The following is a 21,808-nucleotide window of genomic DNA, read 5'->3' as shown; positions in this document are numbered from 1 at the left end:
CTGAGAAGTGAACTCCATCTCCTCTGTAGATATCTTGCATGTAGTAACGCGTTATTGTTGTACATGGAGCCCATTCCATGGTCTCTCATGTAAGCTGAAACAGACTTATTTACATGCTTCCTCAATTTCTCAATTTGTGGACAAAATTGGTTCGACCACCTCCATTTCTGTCTTTGGCATATATTTGAATATACCAAGGCAGTTTGAGGAAAAAGTGCCATCAATTGGTCAAAGGTGTCTTTTAAAAACATTTCCAGACCTACACCAGTCAAAGTGCCCAAGTCATTTCCTCCACAGTGCACAATTAACAGGTCAGGTTTTGGCAAATGCTTAAAGGTTTTCACCAATGGTATCAATTGGTGACATTTTAATCCTCTGTGGCTAATCCACTTAATTTCCACATTTTGTAAATTGAGGTTAGGTAAATTTCTGTTATCAGCATACCTTTGAGCCCAGTAGATGTAACTATGTCCAACAATCCAGACAGAAAACATGGTGAGAGGAGGTTCTGCTGCAGTCAGATGAAGTGTGGCAATGAAATGGCAGTTGAAAAAATAAGAGTTTAAAATGAAAAAAAACTGTGGAGTTTCTGTGTTAATGAAGCAGTAGCAGTGATTGGTGGATTTTGATTGCTGAAAACAGAAAGTTAGGGTGCATGGATGAGTTCTTTGAAAGATGTAATTTGAATGGTCAAGAAAAAATCATTTTATGAAAGATTGCACTGGATATGCAGGTGTACTGAGAGTTCAGAGTTCAATTGAAACATTGTTGTGTGAACTTGCAAACATCAGAGGTCTTTCAGGAGGTGGTTACTATGGAAAAAAAGGCAGAAAGGGCAGAGGGGGGAAGGCGTTGATTTGAAAAAAGTGAGGGAAGAGTTTTGATTGGGTGACATGAGAGATATGTGTGATGAATTACAGCATTTCTGTGGCATTGCTGCTTGCAGACTCTGGAGTGCATACCTTTTGCTCTGCTAAAGACAAATTGGTGTGTTTCTTAGACTGTTTTGAAACTCATAAAGTATTTGCTAAGGTGAGAAAAGATTCATTTAATTTAGATAGAGAATAGTATGCTTTAGGGAGAAAATTATGAAGAAAGTTGTGTATTTAAAATGTTGCTTTGTGTCAAGTGTTTTCAAATAGATTTTGTTTCTTTGTGTTCATAGCCATGTTAAAAGTGACGCAGAAATAGTGCAAGGGTCTTACAAAAATGCTTTCATGTGTCTTAAGGCATTTTAACTCACTTCCCCATGAATGTATGAATATAATTGCTTCACAAGATGTGTTTAAAAACGTTTTTTGAAATGAATTAGGTTTCTTGATATGTACTGCTAGAGTTTCATAGGTTGCTTGGGGCATATTTTCAAGGCTTTTGAGTTCCTTTGATGTAATTTTTCCCATTTTATTTTAAGACATTTCCTTGTGGTGCAAGGTCCTTGTAAATACGCCCCCATGTGTGCTTGGCAAATTTAGATTTTAATTCTTTGAGTTACATAGCCATGTTAAAAGTGACCCAAAAATGGTGCAAGGGCTTTAAAAAAACGCTTTCATGTGTCTTAGGGCATTTTAAGTCATTTCCCCTTGAATGTAGGTATATAATTGATTTATATGATGTGTTTAAAAACGTTTTTTGAAATCAATTAGATTTCTGGATATGTACTGCTAGAGCTTCATAGGTTGCTTGGGGCATATTTATAAGGCCTTTGAGTCTCTCTGATGTTATTTTTCCCATTTTAATTTAAGACCTTTCTCTGTGGTGCAAGGTCCTTGTAAATACGCCCCCATCTGTTCTTGGCAAATTTAGATTTTGATTATTTGACTTACATAGCCATGTTAAAAGTGATCCAAAAATGATGCAAGGGCTTTAAAAAAACGCTTTCATGTGTCTTAGGGCATTTTAAGTCATTTCCCGATGAATGTAGGTATATAATTGATTTAGATGATGTGTTTAAAAACGATTTTTGAAATCAATTAGGTTTCTGGATATGTACTGCTAGAGTTTCATAGGTTGCTTGGGGCATATTTATAAGGCATTTGAGTCTCTCTGATGTTATTTTTCCCATTTTAATTTAAGAAATTTCCCCGTGGTGCAAGGTCCTTGTAAATATGCCCCCATCTGTGCTTGGCAAATTTAGATTTTAATTCTTTGAGTTACATAGCCATGTTAAAAGTGACCAAAAAATGGTGCAAGGGCCTTAAAAAAACGCTTTCATGTGTCTTAGGCCATTTTAAGCCATTTCCCCTTGAATGTAGGTATATAATTGATTTAGATGATGTGTTTAAAAACGTTTTTTGAAATCAATTAGATTTCTGGATATGTACTGCTAGAGCTTCATAGGTTGCTTGGGGCATATTTATAAGGCCTTTGAGTCTCTCTGATGTTATTTTTCCCATTTTAATTTAAGACCTTTCTCTGTGGTGCAAGGTCCTTGTAAATACGCCCCCATCTGTGCTTGGCAAATTTAGATTTTGATTATTTGACTTACATAGCCATGTTAAAAGTGATCCAAAAATGGTGCAAGGGCTTTATAAAAACGCTTTCATGTGTCTTAGGGCATTTTAAGTCATTTCCCGATGAATGTAGGTATATAATTGATTTAGATGATGTGTTTAAAAACGATTTTTGAAATCAATTAGGTTTCTGGATATGTACTGCTAGAGTTTCATAGGTTGCTTGGGGCATATTTATAAGGCATTTGAGTGTCTCTGATGTTATTTTTCCCATTTTAATTTAAGAAATTTCCCCGTGGTGCAAGGTCCTTGTAAATATGCCCCAATCTGTGCTTGGCAAATTTAGATTTTAATTCTTTGAGTTACATAGCCATGTTAAAAGTGACCACAAAATTGTGCAAGGGCCTTAAAAAAACACTTTCATGTGTCTTAGGCCATTTTAAGTCATTTCCCCTTGAATGTAGGTATATAATTGATTTAGATGATGTGTTTAAAAACGATTTTTGAAATCAATTAGGTTTCTTGATATGTAGTGCTAGAGTTTCATAGGTTGCTTGGGGTATATTTGAAAGGCATTTGAGTCCCTTTGATGTTATTTTTCCCATTTTAATTAAAGACATTTCCCCGTGGTGGAAGGTCCTTGTGAATACACCCCCATGTGTGCTTGGCAAATTTAGATTTTGATTCTTTGAGTTAGATAGCCATGTTCCATACAGTGCTCACCTTCTGCGTAGTCTTTGATATGCTAGACTCCATCTGCACAATGAGATACGTAAGCAAAGGAAACACAGGTGATGTGATTGTTAAATGAGGAAAAGAAATTCCACATTTTTCAATTACATCACCTGTGTTTCCTAAGTTTACGAATGACATTGTGCAGATAAGATTTAGGCCTGTCCACGGACACAGAAGAGGTCTGGCCTTTGTTCAAGAGTGAAGTGGACATGACTCACTTCATTGGTAGGCCTTCACATGTATTATCTCCTCTGTACTCTTCAACAAGCGTAAATTTCATCTGCAACCCTGAGTAGGCCTCACCTTAAACAAACCTCTGGATAGGCCACACCTTATCGTCATCCTGAATCAATCATTTAAAATGTTAGGGACAGATTTATGATAGGTGTATGCCTCTTTTGCGCCACTGTGCGTCACTTTTGTGACGCAGCGGCGGTGCAAAAGATTTGCTATGTGGCGACATATTTACAACTTGATGCATCTAGGCAGATGTGTCATGCTGTAAAGTCCCGTGCCACATGAAACCGATGCAGCAGTGATGCAAAAGATGCACCATGTTGCAAGACAGGCCTCACTTCATCTCCAACAAGATAAGAAGCTGAATCTTCTGTAAATGTCAAAATTGTTGTATACAGTGCTCAACTTCTGTGTACTCTTTGATATGCTAGACTCCATCTGCACTATGAGATACCTAAGCAAAGGAAACACAGGTGATGTGATTGTGAAATGAGGAAAAGAAACTCCACATTTTTCAATTACATCACCTGTGTTTCCTAACTTTACGAATGACATTGTGCAGATGAGCTTTAGGCCTGTCCACGGACACAGAAGAGGTCTGGCCTTTGTTCAAGAGTGAAGTGGACATGACTCACTTCATTGGTATGCCTGCACATGTATTATCTCCTGTGTATTCTTCAACAAGCCAAAATTTCATCTGCAACCCTGAGTAGGCCTCACCTCAAACAAACCTCTGGATAGGCCACACCTTATCGTCATCCTGAATCAATCATTTAAAATGTTAGGGACAGGTTTATGATAGGTGTGTGCCTCTTTTGCGCCGCTGTGCGTCACTTTTGAGACGCAGCGGCGGTGCAAAAGATTTCCTATGTTGCGACATATTTACAACTTGATGCATCTAGGCAGATGTGTCATGCTGTAAAGTCCTGTGCCACATGAAACCAATGCAGCAGTGATGCAAAAGATGCACCATGTTGCAAGACAGGCCTCACTTCATCTCCAACAACATACCGTCCGTTTAAACTGTAAACATTTAGGAATGTATAGGGGGCATGGAGAAGCTGAATCTTCTGTAAATGTCAAAATTATTGTATACAGTGCTCAACTTCGGTGTACTCTTTGATATGCTAGACTCCATCTGCACAATGAGAGACATAAGCAAAAGAAACACAGGTGATGTGATTGTGAAATGAGGAAAATAAATTCCACATTTTTCAATTACATCACCTGTGTTTCCTAACTTTATGAATCACATTGTGCAGATGATGTTTAGGTCTGTCCACGGACACAGAAGATGTCTGGCATTTGTTCAAGAGTGAAGTGGACATGACTCACTTCATTGGTAGGCCTGCACATGTATTATCTCCTCTGTATTTTCAACAAGCCTAAATTTCATCTGCAACCCTGAGTAGGCCTCACCTCAAACAAACCTCTGGATAGGCCACACCTTATCGTCATCCTGAATCAATCATTTAAAATGTTAGGGGCAGATTTATGATAGCCGTGTGCCTCTTTTGCGCCGCTGTGCGTCACTTTTGTGACGTAGCGGCGGCGCAAAAGATGCGCTATGTTGCGACATATTTACAACTTGATGCATCTAGGCAGATGTGTCATGCTGTAAAGTCCTGTGCCACATGAAACCTGCGTCAGGTTTCATATAGGCGTTTTGTTGCAGGGTGGGCATTCATTTGCATTAAAGCCCTGTAAAACTAACACAGTGAAATTTAGAAGATTTCACTGAGTCAGCTTTATAGCATTGCTGAATCAAATCCTTACGCCTGTTTGAAACAGGCATAAGGAGTGATGCACCATGCAATGTGTGGCTTGCTCCTGTGCATTGCAGTAGACATGTCGCGCTTACGACGTGATTCCTGCAATGTGCTGCTTTTGCGGCACAGATGCGTGACGCATCTGTGCAGTTTTTGCTCATTGGTGCTCCACATTGTAAATGCGGCACATCATGGGTGGCAGAGCAGCGGTGCACGTTAACTGGTGCATCCCCGGGGATGCGCCAGTAAACATAAATCTGCCCCTTTACATTTAAGTATGAGCAGGGTACACAGAGTCGGTGAGGCTTATCCAAGGTTAAGAAGAGATGAGTCCTGTTCATTGAAAAATTGGACATAGGCCTCACCTCCTCAGCATCACTGGACATGGCTAAATAATAGCTGCAAAATGTTACTCTTGTTAAACAATTTTACTATTATAGTCTCTGAGATTTGTCTCTTACTCTGCAACATCTCATTGTTGTTCTCTTTCTTTAAAGATAACGACAACATCAACCATGAGTGATAATGAGCAATCCGTTGATCTCGATCTTATCGTTGAAATTGTCATTGAAACGTCAGTGGAAGTAGATCCCTTAGATGATTTAAATCCTGAGGATGATGAAGAACATGATGAGGATGCCGATTTGTCAGAATTGTATGACATAGGATGGGAAGCTGACCTGCTTGAGCCTATGGAACTATAAACATTTATTTTTAAAATTTACTGGAAATAAAAAGTAAAAATGTAAACCGTTTCATTTAAAATTAAACACAACTTCAAAAACAGGTTATGTGTAGTGTCTTTCATAAAATAGTTAAATATGCTCATAAAATTAGATCAGATTCACATATAAAACAGCACAGGTAAAATGTAGAAGCATTCCATTTCTTTCCTGCTATTTGTGACTACTAAATTTGCCAATGCACTAAAAATTATTCAATGTAAAAATGACAAGTAGTGTGTTAAATTTTTGACGACTGTTATTGATTTACTGTTTGGTAATAGTGGTTAATAACATTTTTTATTATATTTTACCACAGATTCAACTGCAGATCATTTCGAAATTAGAGAATGCCGTCTAAGGGTAGAATCCGAAAGGCTACAAAACGTCAAAGACAGCAGCTTAAAAAATTGTTGCAGCAGTCCTCTACAATAAAAACTCGTCAAGTCACCAAGAAAGCTCCGGGTAAGACAACAAAATCATTCCTAAGAAACATTTGCAGAAAAAAAAGTATCACTACAGAACATGTTTTAGTCCAGAAAAAGAGAGCCAATTTAAAAGGAAAGGAAAGGCCAATCAAAAATTTTACTGCTAGAGCAGGAGATAACTCTGTGCATGGTAGGAGAAGGAAAAATCAGTTTAGGGACATTCGTAGACGAATGTTCCGCAACAGGATAATTGTTAAAAAATATTAAGAAAGGTCAGCAGAAAGTGTTTTTTTATAAGAGAAAAAAAAATTGAGAAAGTTATTGATCAGGCATTTGAAATTAAGCGAAAGTTATTTATTTTGATAATCAATAGAATTAGGAAGCTAAACAAGGCAATTTATGATTTCAAAACAAATAGTAGATGGAAGAGAACAGTTAATCGTAGTAATTTTTGTGAAGTTTTTTCAGGAGAATGGATGCATAGTTCAAGTTGTGAGGCATTTTTTAATGAGGAGAGTTATTTCCAGGATAATGATTTGGTGCATGCAGTTGACACCAGTGGTCGAGCTTATGAGGTGAAAGATGGTTGTCCAGTTGAAAAAGAAAAACTTGTGACAACAGAGGTGGAAGAGGTGTTAGGTAATGAGGTTTTAGGAAGACGTCCTAAGGGACCTGTATACACCTGGAAGTGTAGTAGTATTTGCAGTGTGCGACAGGATTCCATCAATTTGCTTTGTGATTTTGTACGGACATTTAATAAGAAAAGTTTGAAGTGGAAAATGAAGTTGTTGCAAGAATTAGATCCTTGCAGAGTGAGAGAAGTGACAGGTTTGCATGGTCATTCACTGGCTTGTCTTTCCAGGAGAGTATGCTAGAGTGTTTTTCATCATTTCAGGATGCTAGCAGTGCATCATAATAAAGTGAGGAAATTATTTAGAATGTTGTATTATGCTAAGAGTCCAGCAGTTCTGCTTAAACAATTATGCACTGCTCTTTTGCATGGTTCTGAAATAGATGTGAAGAATATTTGTGGAGAAATTGAGTTTTGTTACTTTGGAAGTAAAGAGGAGAATGTTGAAATTGACCCAGAAGAAGAGGGTAATGTGGAAGATAGTGTACAGGTTTCCAGTACAGATAATTTTCAGAAGGAAATTGCCACGTTTCAGGTGAAATCAAGTGAGAAGCCTAATTTCACTTGTGTGTGTTGTCGACGCACTTATTATAAGATTCAGACTAAGTTAGTGGCTTTATATGCGAAAAGTGAAAGGCAAAATAATAGTGAATGGAAGGATTTCGCAGCATACTTGATGGTAGAAAATTGTTTTGATTTGGGATTGGATCAACGTGTGTGTACTTATTGTTGTAACAAATTAAATCAAAACCAGATGCCTGCTAGAGCGGTTCATAATAATCTGGAATTGGTTGAGATTCCTTCTGAATTGAAGGATTTAAATACTTATGAATCTATTTTGATTCAAAGTATCCATCCCTTTCAGGCTATTGTAAGAATGGAGCCAAAGACAGGCAAATTGCCTCCATAAGATTTACAGAGAGGATTAAAGGGAAGAGTTGTTTATTTGCCTCTAGATTTGAAGAAAAACATTAATACAATTGGAGTAGAAAAAGTGGAAGAGGAACCTCTGGTTATCTTAGTTAATGGGGTTCCGACAAAGAGTAAGAAAATATGGCAAGATTTAGTGGATGTTAGGAAAGTCAAAAAGGCAACATTGTATTTGAAAAAAAACAATAAGTACTATAAGAATGTATATGTTGCAGAAGAGGAAGTAAGTGAAGAAGAGGATAGCGATTTGTGTGCTGGTCAAATTGAGAAAGTAGAACCCTCTAAAAGTGAAGAAATATATGAACATTATAGTGTTCATCCTTTGCATTCCAAGGAAGTCATGGGGAATGCTATTGAGTTGTTTCAAATGAAACAAGCAAAGGGAGTCCCATTAGTGTTTGGGAGGAAAGTTTGGAAGCTCGGTGTTTCCCACAGCTATTTCCAACAGGTCAAGGAGGAAGATATGATGAGCGACCTCATCAAATTCCTGCTTCTGAATACCGGACTTTACGATTGTATGCAGAAGATCCTAGGTTTCGACAATGCATTCCCTATTTGTTTCATCTCCTGTTTGAAAGCGATCTGTCTGGACTGTCATATGCAGTGAACCACATCTTGAAAAGTGGTATACAGATGCAAAACATCTCGGCAAGTGACTTTATGGATAAAGTCAATGTGCAAGACAGTATTTTGGATTCTCACCTGATTAATCTCATGGCGTGTCAGCGTGGTACTAATGAGTACTGGTACCGTCGTCATGGTGATTTAAAATGTATGCTGAGGAACTTAGGAACTCCCACATGGTTCCTCACTCTCAGCTGTGCCGAGTATGGCTGGGAAGACTTGCTTGAATTTCTACGAGAGGCAAATGGAAACATTGAAAATATCAAATTCAAGACACCCGGAGAACTGTGCTCTTTGGATCCAGTGAATGTATGCAGGTACTTCAATCATAGATTTGAAGCTATGATGTCTTTCATCATGAACAAGAAAAATCCACCTCTTGGAGAGGTGTTGGATTTCTTCTGGAGAAAGGAGTACCAAGCAAGAGGTGCTCCTCATATACATATGCTGCTGTGGATCAAGGATGCACCTAAATTTGGAACAGATCCAGAAGACTTAGTGATGAGTTTCATAGAACAGTATTCTACATGTGCTGTTCCAAACGCAAAGGAGGACAAAAGCCTAAGAGAACAAGTTCAATGCTTCCAAAGCCATCGTTGTGGAAAGTACTGTCGTCGTAAATTCAGAAACAAGGACAAGTTCTACACCAAATGTCGTTTCGCCTTTCCACGACCGGTGATTTCTAAAGGAAGAGTGAACAGTTTGATGTCTTCGCTGCGACATAATGTGATGAAGAAATGACCTAAAAACACATACAATTTGAAAAGGAATGAAGAGTACAAGTACATCAACGACTACAACCCAGTGATTTTGTCCATGTGGAATGCTAACATGGATATACAGTTCGTGGCTGATAACTGTATGGCTGTGGCTCGGTATGTGACATCTTACATCACCAAAAAAGAAAAGACAGAATTGAAGGATATGTGGGAGGACATTTCCCATGAAAAGAGCCTCAGTAAGAAGTTGTACAGTTTCAGTCTGAAGATGTTGTCACATCGAGAAATCGGAGCTTACGAATGTTCTGACCGGTTGTCTTCAGCAATTCTCTATGCCAAATCCAGGGCAAGTCTTGGTCTTGCTGCAACGCGTAATCGAGTTCTGAAACCTGTGCGGGAAATTGAGTATTTGCCGGAAAAGGAGCCAAACAGTACCGATATTTTGAAGACCAACATGTTGGATACATATTATCCAAATAGAAGCAGTCACCTCCAGAATGTTTGTCTGTATGAGGTTCTACATAATTACATATTCAAGAGGAACATCAAAGAAGATATTGATAAAGGAGTGTATGCTGTAATTGGAAGTGAGGGATGTCTCGTCAAGCAAAGAAAATGCCACTTGGTAAACCATCGAAAATTGAGTGGCGAATCTCCTGAAAAAAAAGAGTTTTTCTATTTAGCACTTTTGCAACTTTTCAAGCCTTGGCTGCAGAAGAGGAACTGCTTGGAGATTTCCTCTGTTACGAAGACTCTTTCAATGCCGCCAAGGAGACCATAGAATGTCCTGTTTTTCTCAAATATCTAGAAATGTTGAATGCGGAAATCGAGCAGGAAGCAACGATTGCAGCCGAGATTGCTAGAGACAGTTCTCAGGACAGTCAGAGTTCTGTTTCATTGAGTCAGGATCCACTAGGAGGACCAGTTATCGAAAATGAAGCTGCCACTGCCATGATTGAAGTGGAAAGAGCCATGGCACATGCTCAGGAGGATGCGGTTAACTTAGAAGACTTGGAAAGACAACTCAACGTTGAGCAGAGGAAAATATATGACGAAGTTACCAACAAAATTGATCATGGATTAAGTCATGAGAAGAAAGAGTGCTCATGTACGTCGTTGAAGCCTGTCCGACTGTACGTGAGTGGAGAAGCGGGAACTGGAAAAAGTTTCCTCATTAAAGCAATTTCATGTTATTTGCAGAAAAGGACTGAGTCATCGCTGTCTTGTGTTGTCACTGCTCCAACTGGACTGGCAGCACATAACATTAAAGGTATTACTTTGCATCGTCTACTGATGCTGCCAGTGGAGCATGATAACAAATTACAATACCACAAGTTATCTGGAGATGCTTGTTGTGAAGTTTCAAGAGTCTGGAAGAAAATGAAACTTCTTATCATTGACGAAGTAAGCATGGTTTCCAATCTCATGCTTGCCTTTGTGCATTTGAGAATGCAAGAAGTTCTCAAAACAGAGTATGATGTGATATTTGGTGGCAAACACATCATTGTTTTCGGTGATCTTCTGCAGCTGACACCAGTAAAAGGACAACCTGTGTTCAAAATGCTCACGCATGAAGATACCAGGAAGTGCCTAGGGAGAATTGGCAACGTTAATATATGGTTAAACTTCAATTATGCTGAACTGCGTGAAAATATGCGTCAGGCGAAGGATGAAGATTACAAGAATATTCTACCAGATGTTAGAATCGGAAAAGTGACCGAGCATGGGAAAGAAGCTTTACATGCACGATTACTGTCAAATTTGTATCCAGAACAAGACATTGTGCCTGAGAATATTTTTCAGAAAATTACTGAGAAGAAATCTGGAATATGTTTGATGCCAACTCTTGCTGAATGTGCCATCTTCAACAACAAAATGTTGCATTTAGAAAACCAAGAGATTGTGAAACTGGAAGCTATTGACAGAGTAGAGCATATGGGATCAACAATTATTTTGTCTGAGAATTTGAAATCAAAATTGGATTCATTAGAGAAGACTATATCTAAAACTGCAGGTTTTGAAAAGACTCTGAATGTGTGCTTAAATTGCCGTATAATTTTAAGAAGGAATTTACATGTTGAAAGAGGTCTGGTAAATGGAACTTAGAAGCTCTCCCCGTGACAGCTGCAGGGGCTGCGAGCTTACCGCTTTGCTACCAGTGTTTTGGACAAACATTGCATTTTAAATCGTCATTTAAACTTTGTTTTCGAATTCTGTGAGAACGCAATTTTAAATTTTGTATCTTGGGGGCTTTCACCTAGCACTAAGTGGGAATTCATAGTGAGGCACTCTGACACTCTTAACACACTTTCTACCGCAGGCGGCGGCCGGCGGTGGGCGACATCTTGGGAGTAGCGGGGTCAGCGCTCTAGTCGCGCAGGACTCCCGCCCTCCCGGGTTACTTAATCAAGGCACTTTGGAGGCCGCGCTGCCTTAGAAGCTCTCCCCGTGACAGCTGCAGGGGCTGCGAGCTTACCGCTTTGCTACCAGTGTTTTGGACAAACATTGCATTTTAAATCGTCATTTAAACTTTGTTTTCGAATTCTGTGAGAACGCAATTTTAAATTTTGTATCTTGGGGGCTTTCACCTAGCACTAAGTGGGAATTCATAGTGAGGCACTCTGACACTCTTAACACACTTTCTACCGCAGGCGGCGGCCGGCGGTGGGCGACATCTTGGGAGTAGCGGGGTCAGCGCTCTAGTCGCGCAGGACTCCCACCCTCCTCACTCTATAAAATGTGTATTGCAGCCAGACGGCGCAGCGGGCTGGCGCAGCGGGCGCGCCGAGCGCGCGCCGAAGCCGCACCAAAGCCAAGCCCGTCTGCGCCCGTCCGAGCCTGGACCGAGCCCAGGGCCACCCCCCCTTCATCCCTTGATTCATCCAGGTTGGTCTATTCCTCTAACGATCTACACTTGCTAAATAACACCTTACATCATGCACATGATCCACCTGCGTGCATATACCAAGATCCTATCGGAGGCCCTTTCATCTGCACTATGTGCTATAACACCACCCAGGATACACCGATACCCCCTAAATCAATACAGGCAGCCCTTGTGAACGTACGCTCACTCCCATGTCACAAAATTGATACTTTAGAACTGCTCAACACTCACGCTATCGACCTCCTGTTTCTTACTGAAACTTGGGGAGACGAAGCATCAGGTCCGGACTTCAAAGCTGCCATGCCTGAAGACTACTGCGTCTATAGACAGGACCGCAAGACAGCAAGAAAAGGTGGTGGTATTGCCATTATATACCGCAACACCTTGCGAGTAAAAGCACTTGATCTTAAACATCTGAACTGTGAAGCTTTTGCCTTCACAGTTATACTTACTCCCAATCAATCATTTACCGGTATACTTCTATACCGTCCCCCTGGTTCTCGCAATGTATTTTTGTCCCAACTCCATCAACTGAATGAACTAGCCGCCGAACACAAACATTTCACCATATTAGGAGATTTTAATTTCTATCTAGAATCCCAGACGGACAAAGACACGATCCAGCTTATCACGGACTTATCCGCGTTAGAACTCGAACAACTGATAACGGCTCCCACGCACGAGGCCGGACACACGCTTGACGGCATTTTTACCAACAACCCTCATATCACCGTTAACAAAATACTACCTCTCACATGGTCTGACCATTCTGCTATTTTATTTGATATCAAAACCAAATCAAATATAAATAAAAATATCTCGCACAATTCCTATTTAACCACCAGAGACTGGCGAAACATAGATTATAATTGTCTAGATCAGATTCTTACTGATGCCTTCGTGGATACTGATGGGGAAATGGACCCAAACACTGCGGCCTCCACATATACTTCTATTCTGGAAAGGACATTTCAAATGCTAGCCCCCTCCAGAAACTCCAAACGTAATAGGAAAACTCCTTCAGCCCCATGGTTCACAGAGCAACTCAGGTTACAGCGTCAATACTGCCGCAATCTAGAACGTCATTGGCGCAAACATTACAATCCTTCAGACAAAATTACATATAAAGCAGCACTCATGGACTACAAGCACAAATTAGTTATGGAAAAAAACATCTATTATACCACCCAAATAGACCAGGCGAAATGTAACATGAAAACACTGTTTGAAGTAGTGAACCACCTTGCAGAACCAGCAAACCCTCCCACCGAAACATCTCAAACCTTATGTAATACACTAGCTGACTATTTCTCAGATAAGGTCACATCCATATTTAAGGACTTTACTCCCAACTCTGACATTAAGTCTTTTACGAATACAAAACATAAACCGAACTCAGACACCTTCACTGAATTCATCCAGGTATCTTCGTGTCGTATTCACAAACTAATTTCCTCAATTAAATCAGGTTCCCCTCTGGACCCCTGTCACCCTTCTATACTTCATAACATTCCAGATATTGTCACGTTACCACTGACACATATCTGCAACATTATGTTTTCATCAGGTGTTTATCCTAACATTTGGAAAAACACCATAATCAAACCACTCCTAAAAAAACCATCGCTTGATCCATCTGAGTCATCCAGCTATCGTCCCATTGCATCATTGCCATTTCCTGCTAAGATCTTTGAATCGGTCATGAACGAACAACTATCTGACTACATTCAAGCCAATGACCTACTAGATGACACCCAGTTCGGTTTTCGTCAAGGACATGGGACAGAAACGGCTCTGATTAAGGCCGCTGACGAAATAAGAACTACTATGGACAACGATGGACAGGCTGTTCTGATTCTGCTGGACTTGTCGGCGGCTTTCGACACGGTCGATCACTCTACCTTGATCGGCCGTGTCGAGGCCATCGGTATCAAACATAAGGCCAGAGACCTTATAGCATCTTTCCTGGCCGACCGTAAACAGGCAGTTAAGCTGGGCTCATTCACTTCCCCGACATTCGCCCTTCCTTGCGGTGTCCCACAGGGCTCCTCGCTGAGTCCGACCCTTTTCAACATTTACGTGTCGGACTTGGCGAGGGTAATAAAAGCGTACAATATTAATCTGACCACTTACGCCGATGATACCCAGCTGGTATTATCTATTCACAAAAATGGACCCACTATAGCGGCTAACTTCAAAGACGGCATGCGGGCCATCAGCTGCTGGATGGCCTCTAACTGTCTGAAATTGAACTCTTCTAAGACCGAAGTTATGCTGTTTGGTAAGGTTCAGCCAGCTTGGTCTCCCCTATGGTGGCCGGAGGAAATGGGCCCCCCACCTGAACCAGTCAGCAAAGTGAGAAACCTAGGTGTTATATTTGATGAGAAACTCCATTTCCATCACCATGTGAATTCTGTAGTTTCTTCGTCATTCAACATCTTGCGAAAAATTAAGAAGCTTCTGCCATACCTACCTACTACCGCTGGCAAAACTCTCATTTCAACCCTAGTGTTTTCTCGCACTGATTATTGCAATGCCCTTTTCCTCAACGCTCAGGAAAAAGTAATCGCAAAACTGCAAATGATTCAGAACGCCTCCGCCAGAGTTCTACTTGGTATTCCAAAATTTTCCTCTGTCTCAACACAATTAGCTCAATTGCATTGGCTCCCGGTGAGGAGACGCATTAAGTTTAAGTCCTTGTGTATTGTTTACAAGGCAATAAACAACATGGGTCCCAAATTTCTTAGAAACTCCCTTAAGTCTCTACCAACCCCCAGAACGCTTCGTTCCAACACCGCCCACCTGCTTCAAATCTCTAGAGCAAGGAAAGTCAACTGGGGTGATAGACGTTTTGGTATTGCAGCTGCAAGATTGTGGAATTCTCTTCCTCTTAACATTAAATCTAGCCCCACACTGCTTATTTTTAGAAAGCTACTTAAAACATGGCTGTTTTCTCAATAAACTAACTAGCAACTTCAGATATAGAGCTCTGCTTCTGTCCTCTGAAACACTGGTAATAGACCTAGCTCCCAGCGCCGAGACACCCACGGGTAATTGCTGCGCTCTAAAAATCACAAAAATAAATAAATAAATAAATAAATCAATGGGTAATGTTGTTGATTTTGTGAAATACAGAAATAGGGATGGAATTGAAATTTTAAAAATTTAATTTGATGGCATTGAGGAAGTACAGCTAATTGGTCGTTGCTCTGCTAGGTTTTTGCTTGTAAAAGACTTATATGTTCGCCGTAAGCAGTTTCCTGTTTGCTTGGCATATGCGGTGACAATCCATAAATCACAAGGTTTAAGTGTGGACAGTGCATTGGTGAGTATTGGCAGTTCTGTGTTCAAGGAGGGTATGGCATATGTGGCATTGTCACGAGTTAGAACTTTATCGGGATTGTACTTGATTGAGTGTGATGTCACAAACATTTGTGCGGATCTAGATTGTGTCAAGGAATACAATAGGTTAAGAAGAGAGTATGTGCCACATTTGCCTCAATATCCTTTGTTTGAGAAACGTGTGGTAGGCCGGAAACGAAGAAATGTGACCAATAGTAGGGAGGTTGTTGCAAAAAGACGAAAAGTCGATGAACCCGAAATTATAAGCAGAAAGAAAATGGATTCTGTTGAAGATGTTGTTGGTTTTCAATTTGAAAATAGTTCTGGTGTCCACTGCTATGCTAATGTAGTGGTTAATGTTTTGTTTTCTCTAGAAAATGTAAAAGAAGAGATTGTGGTCAATTCGGATCAAAGATTTTGCAGTTTGTTGAATTCTGTGTTAGAGAAATGTAGCACTGATAGAACAGAAATAGAAAGTGTGTCTGGAATTCGAAATCTGTTAGACAGATGTTCAGGTCAAACACAATTCTCTCAAAATATTCAGCAAGATTGTCAGAAGTTTTTAATGTATATGCTTGATGTATTGCATGATGAAGGTGTAGATGTAGATCACCTGTTTGGGCTTTCTTATCAATGGCAGCATGACTGCGAGAACTGTAGGGTATCAAGTACTACTAGTGTAGACTCAGAAAAATGTATATATTTAACTTTGCCAGACAGTAAATCAGTGTCCTTTAATAAGCTAGTAAAAGCAGCTGATCACAACATGGAGTGTAGCCAATGTAAATCTGAAATGTTGTCAACATTATTTATACAAACATATGGCCAGTATGTCATTTTAATGTTCCAACGATGTAGGCCTGATGGAACAAAATTGACAACTTTAATTAAAAAAATTGTGGCTTCGCAGTTGTCAATATCAGGAAGGACTTTTGTAACTGCAGCAATTATATATCATGACGGTCCTTCAATAACATCAGGACATTACACAGCTTATTTAAAGTCTAGAAATGGCTGGTCATTCTGCAATGATTCTGTTTTAACTTTAAAAAAAAAATTGCCTTTTGACCTTAAAAATTCTTACCTGGTGTTTTTAAAACCAAAATTTTAGGGAAGGAATCTCGGGATTTGCTCTGAGGAATTTCAAGAGGTTCTAATGGCTCCTACACAATTTGGCCTTGAGGATAAGTGTAGTACAGAGTCAAAAGTTAATTTTGAGTTTTAAATAGTTCCTGGAAAAAAAGAAGGTTTTCTTACAGAAAGTGGTGGGCACGGATTAGTTAAAGGACAACAGAGTATTTCCCAAAGCAAACGGTGTTCTTACCATAACACTTGACGTCATGGAAAAATAACTGCACTTTGAATGAGTTCAGAAAAACTGTTTCTTTTTATAAGCTAATTCAAGCAGCCAATCAAAACATGGAGTAGAGGTAATGTAAGTCTGCAATGCTGTCTAGATTATTTGTCCAAACTTTTGGTTATAATGTCATTTTAAAATTCCAACTATATAAACCTGATGAAAGTAAGTCTTCAACTTTAATTACAAATGTTGTGGCTACACAGTCGTTGATTTTAGGAAGAACATTTGTAACTGCAGCTATTATATGACATGATGGTCCTTTGACAAGATCTGCTTATTACACAGCTTATTGAAAATGTAAAAAAAGCTGCTGTTTCGGAAATTATTCCCATTTGACTACGATACAATGTTGCCTTTTTACTTAAAAATATTCTTACTTTCTGTTTTCAGAAAAGAGAATTTAGGGTAGGTAACTGGCCTATAATGATTCTAGGGGTTGATATAATTTTATCTACTCTTTTAAATTGCTTTGTGATTAAAAGTGATGTAGAGAATTAAATAATTGTAGTAGTCATTGAGGTAGTGTAAGTCTGCTTCCTAGTAAGCAGTATCAGTGTCATAGGAAATGTAGAACATGAGTGAGCAAGAAGGGTAAGATATTACTAGTCCAGGATTGTGAAAGTGATCTTGAACGTTTTCTTTCTGAAAGTTGCGGAAATACAAAATGACGGGATTTGCTTAGAAGAATTCCAAGAGTTATAAATGGCTCTTACACGATTTGGCCTTGTGGAAACGTGTGGTAGAGAGCGAGAAGTCATTTATTTTATGTAACATATTTTTCAAAACGATGGAGCTTTTCTTTCAGAAAGTGGCGGGCTGAAAATAATAACAGCACAACAGAGTGTAAGCTGTTCATAGGACATCCTTCGACGTTATGGAAAGTAAGTTACTTTTGAGGAGTTCTGATTTCTGATTGGTTATGTTATGTGGGGTTTTTAAACACAATCATTTTGATTGTGTTTTTTTTTCCCCGCTGTTATATGATGAATACCTTCAAGTCACTGTTTTTAGTGAAATTTGATAAATTCTGAGAACAGCAAAAATAAACCATTTAACATGTATAATTTATTCTGTACTTTTTGTATTTATGATATACATTTAGAACTGTGTAGTAGGCATGGAGAAGCTGAGGCTTCTGTAAGTGTCAAAGTTGTTGCATACAGTGCTCACATTCTACGTAGTCTTTCATATGATAGACTACACCTGCACAATGAGATACCTAAGCAAAGGAAACACAGGTGATGTGATTGTGGAATGAGCAAAAAAAATTGCACGTTTTTCAATTAAATTACCTGTGTTTCTTAACATTACACATCACATTGTGTAGATGAGGTTTAGGCATGTTCCAGGAGACAGAGGAGGTCTGACATTTGTTCAAGAGTGCAGTGGACATGACTCACTTCGTTGGTAGGCCTGCACATGTATTATCTCCTCTGTACTCTTCAACAAGCCTAAATTTCATCTGCAACCCTGAGTAGGACTTACCTGAAACAAATCTCTGGATAGGCCACACCTTATCAGCATCTAGAAACAATCATTTAAAATGTTAAGTGCAGATTTATGATGGCCGTGCGCCTCTTTTGCGCTGCTGTTCCGTCACTTTTGTGACGTAGCACCAGTGTAAAAGATGCACCATGTTGCAAGATAGGCCTCAGTTCATCTCCAGCAAGATACCGTCAGTTTAAAATGTATATAATTAAGACTGTGTAGGGGGCATGCAGAAGCTGAGGCTTCAGTAAGTGTCAAAGTTGTTGCATGCAGTGCTGCACTTCTGCGTACTCTTTCATATGCTGGACTACATCTGCACAATGAGATACCTAAGCAAAGGAAACACAAGTGATGTGATTGTGAAATGAGCAAAAGAAATTGCACGTTTTTCAATTACATCACCTGTGTTTCCTAACATTACGAATCACATTGTGCAGATCAAGTTTAGGTCTGTCCAGGGAAACAGAGGAGGTTTGGCCTTTGTTCAAGAGTGCAGTGGACATGACTCACTTCATTGGTAGGCCTGCAAATGTATTATCTCCTCTGTACTCTTCAACAACTCTAAATTTCATCTGCAACCCTGAGTAGGCCTCACCTCAAACAAACCTCTGGATAGGCCACACCTTATCGTCATCCTGAACCAATCATTTAAAATGTTAGGGACAGTTTTATGATGGCTGTGCGCCTCTTTTGCGCTGCCGTTGCATCACTTTTGTGAGACAGTAGCAGTGCAAAAGATTCACCATGTTGCAGGATAGGCCTCACTTCATCTGCATCAAGATACTGTTAGTTTAAAATGTATATTTTTAGGACTGTGTAAGTGGCCTGGAGAAGCAGAGGCTTCTGTAAGTATCAAAGTTGTTGAAAAACTGTTTTTCCTTCAATCTTTTCCCTTGTCTTTTCTAATTTTTAAATACATGTTTTAATATTTTTCAAATGTTTGTTCTGTTTTTCACAGATTGAAAGTATAAAAATAACAAGTGACTAAGTTAACGACAATTATAAGGTAAATGTTTTGTACTCTTTTCGTTACATTTCTATCACATTTAACTTCTATTAGTTCCACTGCTTCATTTCTTTAACCCTCACTTTCCTGCCTTTGCTACTTCCCTCATTCCTTTCTCTATTACTTAATTACTCTACTCCTTCCACTCTTTTTCTCAGTCCCTCTCTTCTCATAGTTCCTCACTCCTGTTCACTCACTCCGTCTCTATTACTCTCACTATCTCTGACTCATCACTCTTTCACTACTTGTTCATTATGCTTTCTCCCTGTAGTTCAAACACACTAAGGGGCATATTATCAACACAGGTGATAAAATTATCGCTGCTTTTATCGGCAGAAAACTGCCGCAAAAGTGGCTTTAGCGGCAGTTTTCTGCCGCAAAAGCGGCTTTAGCGGCAGATTTCTGCCGATAAAAGCAGCAAAACTTTTATCGCCAATGTTGATAATATGCCCCTATGTTATTTACATTTCTTTGCTGTTTCAATCATTCCTTTTCTGTTACTTCTTCTTTTCTGCATTCTGTTTTTTCTCTCTGTTATTCCAATGTTTTAATCTTAATTTGATCATTCAGTCACATTCTCTAAGAAACTTTTGTTTGTTATTCTTCTACTCTCCTTTTTATCTTTCACTTCCTTATCTATTTTGTTTTTCACAATTATACCCTCTTCCATCTTTTCTTCGGTAAATAGATCTATTAAACAGTATATTTGGTTTAGTCTCTATAGCTGTCTTTCTTTTAACATTACTCTCTGTTTCCTTCCCTTATACTTACTCTTCTTTTTTATTTTTTTTTATTTTTGGGTTCGCTCCCGGTTCGCGTACCGGCGAGCGAACCGGGACGCAAACTTAAAAAATAGAGGTTGGCAGAGTGCTAAACATTCTACCAATTTTTTTATAAAGGGGAGGTATGTCTGAAAAGAACTTTTTTTTAATTATTTTTGTTGTTTTATATTTTTTTATTATTTTTCAGAATTTTTTTTACTTTTTTTGTATTTTTTGAACGGTTTTATATTTTTTGGGGGGTTTTTTTTGGGGGGGGGAAACGAAAATGATTCATTGTAAAGGGCTCAACAGGAGCAACAAAAAAAAAAGAATTTATTGTCTGGGGCGTTTCGGACAATCATGATTGTCGATAGCTCTGTTGATTAGATTGATGCTACTTTCTCTGTAGCAAATGATCTGATTACAACGCACGCACACTTGTTTCACTTCCCCGAACCTCATCTGTATATTTGGGACCATCTCCCTCGCCTCTGGTCCCGTCACTTCCTGTACAACTGATCTTCTGGCCACAGAAGGGGGATTGTCTTGCTGGTCACGTAACTGCGCAGCACTGTAGTTGATAGGGTGCCACCTCTCCATATGGCGATGCATTGTATAATTGCCATAACTGTACTTCTTATCTGTCCCTCTGGACAAATCCTTCTTACATATCAGGCAAGTTACGTACCGGGCATTGACTTTTTTTTGGCCCCGGGGATATTTAAAAAATTGCCAAATAAAGTTTTCTTTCAAATGAGACCTCCTGGGCTCCTCACGCAAAAACTGCCTCTCTTCCTGCTCTTCCTCTTCTTCCTCTTCTTCCTCTTCTTCCTCTTCTTGCTGAATGATAACTTCAGCAGGTGGTCCTCTCTTCCTTGGAGGTGGTGGAGGTGGTGGGGAAGCACCAGCTGAAGCTACTAATGAAGCCATTGCTCAGTGATCACAAAAGGTCTTCCTCTCACAAAGATAAAAGTCAGAGTGAGGAAAGAAGGAGGGGTTTTCATCATTTGGGAAAAACAATAGTTCTAAACCAATGAAAAGTGTTACTTTTAGGTCACATGACCTAGTCTTACATCATTAGGAAACCAAAAGTGAAATGAACCAATGAAAAGTGTTATTAACAAGTCACATGACCTGTTGTGTTTACGTTACGCGCTTTGCGGCGCGTCCCGGATCGCTTCCGGGAAGCTGCGCTTCGAGCCTCATTCCAGTACCGGTTCACTTCCGGGTACGCTAACGCGGCGCGTCATATGACGTTTCACGCGACAAAGCGATACGTCACGCTGACGCAACGCGTCACGATGTTGTTTTCTAACGCGGCAGTTGCGGAAACGGAACGTTTACCGGTTCGCGGACCGGGTCGCGGCACCAAATTGAGCTAACGGGAAGCTAACCGGTTCGCGGACCGGGAGCGAAACAAAAAAAAAATAAAAAAAATAAATAAATTGTATTAAAAACATATAAAATATATTTTTCGATTTAAAGAAGAATACATTTTAAAGCTTTTGATATTTGCTATTAAAAAACCATTGAAATTCACTGAAAAAACCATAGGTTATAGACCATATATAGTTAGGAATTAGCATTTACAAAACCTTATTTTACTCACACAAAACCATTGAAATTCCATATATAGTTAGTTGTACTAACTATATATCGTGCACCCGCAATCCACTGCTGATCATGTCACATATTACATCATTCATGACATGGCCAGTG

The sequence above is a fragment of the Lissotriton helveticus genome, chromosome 1_1, assembly GCF_964261635.1.
Source record: "Lissotriton helveticus chromosome 1_1, aLisHel1.1, whole genome shotgun sequence".
NCBI classification, from domain to species: Eukaryota; Metazoa; Chordata; class Amphibia; order Caudata; family Salamandridae; genus Lissotriton; species Lissotriton helveticus.
This window is presented reverse-complemented; position numbering follows the sequence as displayed.